Source organism: Quercus suber, unplaced genomic scaffold (assembly GCF_002906115.3).
Source record: "Quercus suber isolate HL8 unplaced genomic scaffold, Cork oak 2.0 scaffold_17, whole genome shotgun sequence".
Taxonomy (NCBI): domain Eukaryota; kingdom Viridiplantae; phylum Streptophyta; class Magnoliopsida; order Fagales; family Fagaceae; genus Quercus; species Quercus suber.
Window position 1 is genome coordinate 622,557 of NW_027069482.1, and position 6,951 is coordinate 629,507.

Genomic DNA, 6,951 nt, shown 5'->3' on the forward strand with positions numbered 1-6,951 from the left:
TCATTCATTAGGAACGGAAAAAAAAAAAATCCATACCTTGAGATACATGTCAATTGGCTCTATAGAGGTTGCTATGACACTACTAATCATCTTGCGTTGCTTCTTGTCCCTTGCAACTAGCAATAAGCACTGTATCTTCCAATAGCAAATATTTTTTGTGCGGGTTTTCTTGAAAGAAAATAAACATGAGATTTCACCACCCTAACAAGTAATACCAATGCTCACACCATAACCACTTTCATTGTCTCCATAATTCTTAACCAAGAGATCTGGAACATATCACTTCTCCAACATGGAAGCAAATTTTTCTAGCATATTCTATAATTCATAATTAATTTTCATCCTTAAAACCAACCTTGAGAAGGTGTAGAGAAAATTGCAAAAAACTAAAATTTCCACCACATGGAGCACATCAAACAAGCATTTAGCTGTAACTCTTTGTAATTGGGGGTTTAGATGTTTGGGAGCCAAATTGTGAAGCCCAAAATGATTCTGGAAAGCCATTTTGCAGTCCAATGAGCTCTTTATGATCCTACAAACTCTGATCCCATCCCTTTACTTTTAATAGTTTGAATGACTTTACTAATTGATCTATTCAAAGAAATGAACTATCTTTAAACCACCAATTATGAATTTTGTCTTCATGTTTTGAGTTCACAGCATTATTTGCTAGAACATTCAAGCCCTATACATTATCATCACCAAAACTAAGTTCTTTTGAATTTATGCAGGCCTTTCAGGAAATTGCTTTTGAGCATTTTCACAAGTTGTAACTCTGTAAAAATTAAGAAGCTTAGAAAAGCCTCAGTTTTGGACATTAGATTTCCTTGTTCAAGATCATCACTTATTTCCTTGGAATGAGTAGCACAATGTAATGGAGCAACATTGGTGTTAAATCAACCTTCTATCCATAACAAAATTTGACTGTTAATTCAGAAGTTTTGGGTCCACCTGGAAGATTGTCTAGTTAAATAATGTGGCTAGTGTCTCTTTCACCAACTTGGGGTAAGGATGCAACTAGTGAGGCTCTATTGAATATCTTAAATGATTATGTTGGGAAATTTAGACCCCGGTTGATATAATTAACAAGTTTTAAACCCAAGTTGTTAATTAGATTTTTTATGAATAAAACTTGTTAAAACAAACAAACATCAATATCATGTCAAAATCATGCAGTGGAAAAATAAATAAGACAAGATATAATAACCCAAGAAAACCAATTAAACAAACTAGTTTCATAGTAAAAAACCTAGGGGGAAACCTTCCCGAAAAGCAATCCACTATAGTAAAGAGAAGTTTTAGATCTAATACAAAACTTTTGTCCTTAGATTCTACAATCCCCATAGATGAACTTATAGCAGAAACCTTCTATCACTTTAGAACCTCTGAACTCTTCAATATATGAACGCCACCCTTATTGATGATGCACGAATCCCAATACATGACTAACCAATTGCGCGGATCCTAGTACGTGACTTAATCACCAACTAGAAAAAGATTGTTGGCTGCAAAGTTCTTCACTTCATCAACAATAAAGATCAAGAAGCACTTGGTTACAAAACCTTAAGGCGCAAAAGACGCAGTAGCTTCTTTCAGAGAGAATAAGGCATCAGTCACCTTTTGCATATGTTCTCCTTGTATTCTCTTATGTGACAACTTTTAAAATAAGCTTTATATATGTCTAGGGTTGTGAGAAAAGAAATCCTACACAAATACAAAAACGTAGGCCAAAAATCAGATCTGAAAATCTGAATTCCCGTAACCTCGATCGATCGCAAGGTGTTGAGCTTTAAACTTCGACAGATACAACTATTGAGAAGCTATTGAGGAGGCAGGATCTTTCTCGATCGATCCACCAGGTGTTGAGAAGCTGTCGAGATTGCGATAAGAAAAAGCTTAAAAAGCTCGACAGATAGCTAAGTATCGAGGAGGTGTCGAGGAGGTGTCGAGCTAACTTTTAAAAACATTTTTTCTTCACTTGTTTCTTGGTCCAATTTTCATGGCTTTAATACTAGACTTGAACAACATGTTTCTTGAAGTATTAAACACATCCTAGATCTACCCAATTACAAATAAAGTGTGTTTTGTCAAAAGATTAGTCAACTACATAAATATTGACATATGTTCCTAACATGAATCACATATGTCCTAACAGATTAGTATGTAAGAATTTATAGCCAGACCAAATTTGATTGGTATTAAGGCTTAGTTGAGTTGATTTGAATGTTAAGGGAAATCAAGATGGATAGTTATGGTTTTTAAAATATTATTTTTCAGACTAGTTGAACAACTTCCAGGAGTTTGGGATACAAACAATATATAGCATGGTTTCGAGTGCAACAGAGGAGAATGAATGCATTCATCTACCATGATTTTTTTTATTCGGACTGAATATAGGACACCATATGGAAGCAAGCTATCTGCATTAGTCAATATTTGTAATGGAGATTCTGAGGGCTTGAAGTTGATTATGCATTTTCACATGAAGAAACATTGATTTTTCATCCTTTATTAAAAATATAGTAATTGAGTGCACCTTTTGCTAATAGTTATATATGGATAAAACTATAACCACAAGTATATCACTGACATTCCATATAAATGTATGCATAGAGAGGAGCATGTCTTGAAAGAGAGGTGGGGAGGGGTTTTTTACCAGTCCGGGTTTCTTCTTTCTAGAGCTTCAGCAACCAAGCTGACATTTGCAACATGACACATCAGTTACGCTTCCCACTAGATATTGACCCACCATTTACTCTATCAAGACTTTTCCTTCCTACTGTAAGCATATCTTGTCCAAGAATGTCAAACTAATATGTCATTCTTTGTCTGAAGCTTCGCTTGTATATTTCTTGTTGCTCGCACAAACCTGCACATACAAATATAAATAGGTTGATAAGACTTATTCCTTATACAATATACATAAATTCAGGCATGTGATAGACATAGGCACTGTGCTGGCCTTCTTGCTGAGGCTGTGTATTGTGTAATATTTGGCTTGAAGTGGTTATGTCATTAAGAAGGCCTGCGTCCTTTTTCCACCTCCTTGCATTTAAAATATAGGTGAAATGTGTGGATAGAATGAAGCCAACACCTTGATATTATATATGTGCTACAATCTCATCCACTTACAGAGAAACAATAAACCATCTTTCTCCATTAGTGTTACTGTTATGTTGCATTAGAGAAAATCACTCAATCAATGAAAAAAAAAAAAAAAACCTCATTGAAAGAAAGTTGGACTGGCTATTTGATAATTTCAACTTCTTTTTTTCTTATGTTGGTAAGGACCAAGCATCATGGGGGTATGATGTCCTTCTATAAATTGAATATAATATACTGTACCAAGTTTGAAAAACCAAGAGAGCTTAGAATACGTTTAGGTCCAAAGAAGCATTGACCTTGGTTTAATCAAATCGCTCGCAACAAACATTAAAGACACTTGACTGATGAAAGACAGACAACCTTTAAACAAGTATTTGTATGAATAATTCATTAATTCTTAAGTTTGATAGGAGAAAGGATTACTAACATGTTTAGAACAATCCCAGCAAAATCCCACGTTGCACCCTTTAAAAGAGTAGAGGTTCTAAATCAGTACACCAAGATGGAATTCTGTAGTTATCATTAGCAAATAAGAACTTTCAGCAGGAGGAAATCTAAGCCGATCAAACAACCACCAATTTATATCAACGAAAGAGTACATTCCCCATGAAAATGCTCGCTAACTTTGTGAGACTGCCTTAGGGAACCCAAGATTCTTCTATCACATGCTCAAATCTCATATCTCAATTTCCATAGCCAATGACATATAAACATCTCATGATGTAAATCTCAACACAAATTAGCATGCGCCATCTTATAATGTAATATAAAGTAGAAAATTCAACATCCATATGCTAGAAAAACTCTATCCAAGATCCATAAAACCATGAGGAAAGAAGAATCTCTGAAACTCACTATCATATATCTCACATTTGACAATAAATATAGGAGTAGCTAACAGAAAACACCTGATAAAAGGCCTCCATGAGAGTGAGAGAAGAAGCCATAGGTTCCTGTCATGTGAATAATGGTTGTGTGTGTGAAGGAAGGAGAGCTGCACTGTGAGAATTAAAGATTGCAAGCCGACACATTAAAGGCTGCCTATATATAAATAAATTACAATAATAAAATCTCATATTATTAATCATAAGGTGCACTAAAAGGGCCCAATATTAATCGTATGTGGTTATCACTATCCACTAGGGTCTCACAAATGCTTACTAAAATACACTCCAACTAAAACATGTTTTATTAAATAAATAAAACAATGACTATGCTAGTCCACACACAAAAAACGCCAACACCATATGTTCTCAACCTAATTCAAGTATTAGTGTAAAAAAAGGTTACCAGCAAAACACTTCTATTAAACTGATCTTTTATTTGTGAATATTTTGACATGTTGACAAAAAAAAGCTACCACCCACCACCATAGAGCCCAAAGGACGACATTTCCTCAAACATCTTGTGTCCAATAGGTCACTAGGGTTCAAAAATAAAAACGCCAGACCAAATTGGATATCATTCCTTGAGAATTAAATGGCCCACATAATAGTCTGCAGACGATTTCACAAAAGGGAGGAAAAGGGTCCTAATATAAATAAGTATAGCATCTTGTAACATGTGTGCATGATTATGACACAATCTAAATACCAAGTCATTATAGAATAAACTAACATGAGAAGCTCTTCAACTCACCTCAATTACAGACTTTGGGTAACAGAAAAAAAATATTGTAGTTTAGCAATTCAAGGAAATGTGTTCTATTTTAATTTGAAATAAAGGTCTAAAGGTCAGTTGTTAAAAACAGGTGTATAGCAAAGTGTGCAAATAGCAATCTTTTGCTAACATTAGCAAATAGCATAAGATTTCAAGTATCATGTGTCAAACAACCATAGTATCACTTTTGAGAGTGTTTACTAACAATGCAAATATATGCTCACTTCGTTCAGCTTGATATTTTTACTAGATACCAAGCCAATCAATACTAGAAAGCTCAGTAACTTCATTTTGGATGCTCTACAAACCACTTAAAGCAGTTAAGGAATATACCTCTAATCAAGTTCATCATCTGCATCTTCAAAAATGATTCTCCATTTTCTAGTGTTATTTGTTAGTATTTACAAACTTGAGTTGAGCCTCCATTGCTAAGCTCTCTCTATTATTTATGATCTCATGCCAAGTCTTCCTTTTTAGGTTGTCATTGTCATTTACAATGCCCTTGATTTCTACTAGCATTTGAGGACCATGCCATTCAGTTTATTATTCACTACCATTGTGAAATTCTGCCCAAACAAGATTGATTTTGACATTGTGGGAATTCCACAAAATGATGACCAAGCCAACTGTAAGATCCTACTAATAACACAATATTTGGGAACTGTGTAGGCAAATGATGACCAATCAAAGATTTCATGGCAGATTTTTTGAATGAAGAAGAGGTTTGGAACTTGTTTGTGCAGAATTCATGCAAGAGATATAGTTTGAGCCAAAATATATTCCTATTGTTACAAAAGCAATTGCAAAGAAATGTTGGGGTCTGCAATTGGCGATCAAGTCCAGGGTTAAGTCCATGAGGAACAAAATGATAAGTGAGTTGTGAATGAATTTTCTCAGCCAACTGCAGGGTCCTGTGCTCAAATAAATAGTGGGACTTCATAAAGAAAAGAGAGAGAGAAAGAGTTTAGAACTTGAATTAGTTGATACTTTCTGCAATGAATCATATACAATCCCACTGTAGTAGCTTATAAGCACTCAATCTGTTACATCCAACTAATTGTCCCAATTGCACTTTTACAAGCTTATTATAGCAATTAATGCTACTACTTATATCTCTATTAACCAACCTATACTTAGCCATGTGCTCAATTCCAATTAGTCATAAGGCTAATTCAAGTTGTTACAAGTATTACAACTAACAATCTGTTATATCCAACCGACTATCTCTGCTGCACTATTACAAGCTTATAAAAATTACAATGAATGCTACTACAAGCTTATAACAAAATATAGTCGATCATCCTTGTAGCAGCTAAGATGAACTTCTGCAGCTTAACCTCACTTAGTAGCTAGGATCATTTTCCACAGCTTCTTAGCAGTGATTGCAACTCTGTAACAGCTCTTAATACTTATCTTCTTCATTTTAGGAGCTATTTTGATGACCACAAATGCACCTCCATTCAAGAGGATTTCTCCATACTTAGGATGCATGAAAGTTCCTATTTTTGGTATATTGGGTATTATTTAAGCAAAATTGTAGATGTCTTTTAAAAGAAAAGTCCAGACTCACAATTTTACTAACAATTACTTCTAAGAAATTTCATATACCTTTAGAGAATTTGTAATTAAGGTATAACTAATAATTATGATTGCAACATAATATGCAGTAAATTTACCACACAAAAAAAGAAGAAGGAATTTTTAAGTTATGAGCCTTACCTGGTATGTATAATCTATGCAACTTGAGACTTGATGTTTATAAGAACTTTTTGCAAACTAGTAAGATACAACTCAAACTAAAATACCACACACAGCCCTACGATGGTCACATCATCAGCACCTGGCAAATGCTCCAACTCCCAACCTTTCATTCACCCACAACCCGCTCAAATGTTGTTCAAAACACCCAAATGCACCCACCCAAAACAGATCAGCCATAAACCATCACAAATCCACTGGAAGGAGAAAAAAAAAAAAACAAAGGAAATCAGAAAACAAAAATAGAGAGAGAGAGAGAGAGAGAGAGACTCATCTCGAGTTGCTAAATTTGAAGATTGTTTATTAATTTCACCAATGAGGTCGGCGACTCAGCTTCCATCAGTGAACTAAAATTGTGGACAGCCCTAATAAAACACTAGATTTAACAATAAAAAACTAAGGATCAACAAACATAAAAAAATTAAAACC

At 34.5% G+C, this 6,951-nt stretch overlaps 1 pseudogene; it reads right to left on the reverse strand.

Moving 5' to 3' along the window:
- Window positions 1-116: 116 nt before the first annotated feature.
- On the reverse strand, window positions 117-4,104 carry LOC136061893 (coleoptile phototropism protein 1-like; annotated as a pseudogene).
- Window positions 4,105-6,951: the final 2,847 nt, after the last annotated feature.